At 40.4% G+C, this 1,772-nt stretch overlaps 1 pseudogene; it reads left to right on the top strand.

The window, feature by feature from the left end:
* LOC112674325 (U6 spliceosomal RNA) lies at positions 1-96 on the top strand (annotated as a pseudogene).
* Positions 97-1,772: the final 1,676 nt, after the last annotated feature.

The raw sequence follows: 1,772 nt of genomic DNA, 5'->3' as shown, positions 1-1,772 counted from the left end.
TTGCTTTAGCAGCACATAGACTAAAATAACGATACAGAGATTAGCAGGGCCTTGTGCAAGGATGACATGCAAATTCATGAAGAAAGTTCTGATTATCATTCCACTTAACATACATACATTTTCTTTACCTATACTACATCACCAGATACTTGGGTTATTTCTATACCTTGGCTGTTGTGATAAATACTGTGATGAACACAGGAATGCAAATATCTCTTCAAGAGAGTGATTTCATTTCATCCAGATAGATATCTAGCCGTGGGATTTCTGGATTATATGGCAGTGGTATTTTTAATTTAACAGTATGGAGAAACTTCCACGCTGTTTTCCATAGTGGCTGCACAATTTAACAAGATTTATCTTCCGTTTGTGAACATCGGATATCTTTCCATTTATTTCTGTCTTCTTTACTTTCTTTCATCAATGTTTTATAGTTTTCAGCATATAGGTCTTTCATCTCCTAGGTCAAATTTATTCCTAAGCATCCTATTCTTCTTATGGCAACTGTAAAAGTGATTGTTGCTCACGGCTTTCTCCAACCATCAACTAATTTCTATACTAAATAGTTCTGCACACATTTATCATAAGGTAAAGTGGTAAACCAAGGCAGACACAAGTAATGAAACTGGTACAAAAATATAAAAATGTATGTAATGGACTTCTAGAGTACATAAGTTGTTTCTTGAAGTCTTTCTGTAGCCCACACTGCCTCCTTTAAATGTTAAGAATATACATACTAATATTATTGCTAAAATTATTATATAGATGCTACACTAAATGTAGACACTCAGATATATATGATTGTTTTGCAGTAAGAGAGCTTAGGCCAAGAACTGTGGGTGTGGACTATGCAGTAAAGGTTTAATTTAGCAGACTTGTGGTTATCACAACTCTACATTCCCAGAATCATGAGAATGGGTCCTTGAGCAGCCTCTGGCACATGTTTAACTTATGAGCTCTTAAAATATCCTGCCTAATAATAGGTCTTTGAATACTTGAGACTTGGACCACTCATTCCTAGCTTGTGCTTTTGGCCCATAGTTATAAGATGGCTGCATCACCTCCAGCATTATGAGCATGCTTCAAACAGAAGGGAGTAGTGTCCAGGAAAAAGCAAATGGGTACATGCCACTTGCATCCTTGCCCCACCACTTTGAAGTATCTTACAAGATAGCTCACCAAAAATATTCTGCTTAACGTCACTGGCCATAATTGCACCACATTTCACCACTGTGTGCTTGCCAGATTTGGGGAAGTTGTTCACTTGGGCATGCTGCTGCACCTAAACTATCATTCAGACACAGTATGTTGTACTAAGTGAAGAAGCAGAAATGCCCAGAGCACACTGAGTTCTTCAAGAAAGACGGCACCCTTGCAGGGCCAAACTAATGACCCCTTTCTTGGAACATCAAGACCTAATTGTGCTGGCAGCCCGCAGGCATACCCCAAGCTTTGTGGAACATCACAGAGGGCCAGGTGAGGAACTGCCTGTTCAGACCACCATCCATGAGAGGAGCAGGCTAGAGATGTGGCAGACAGAAGAGCTCTGTTGACAGGTGATCAGTGCCACTAATGGCGATTTAAGCCAGCTGAAGAATGTTGGCAACTGATACCAGCCTACAGCCCCTGGAACGCACAGGGGCTTCTCAGAAACCCTGCCATTTGAGGACACAGTATGTGGCCAGGCAACACTCTTAGTGTTGGTGACAAAGTATCAGTGTCAGAATACTTTCATGCAAGTAGCTTATTGTTCTGCATGGTTCCATTTTCTT

Source organism: Canis lupus, chromosome 24 (assembly GCF_003254725.2).
Source record: "Canis lupus dingo isolate Sandy chromosome 24, ASM325472v2, whole genome shotgun sequence".
NCBI classification, from domain to species: Eukaryota; Metazoa; Chordata; class Mammalia; order Carnivora; family Canidae; genus Canis; species Canis lupus.
This window is presented reverse-complemented; position numbering and strand designations above follow the sequence as displayed.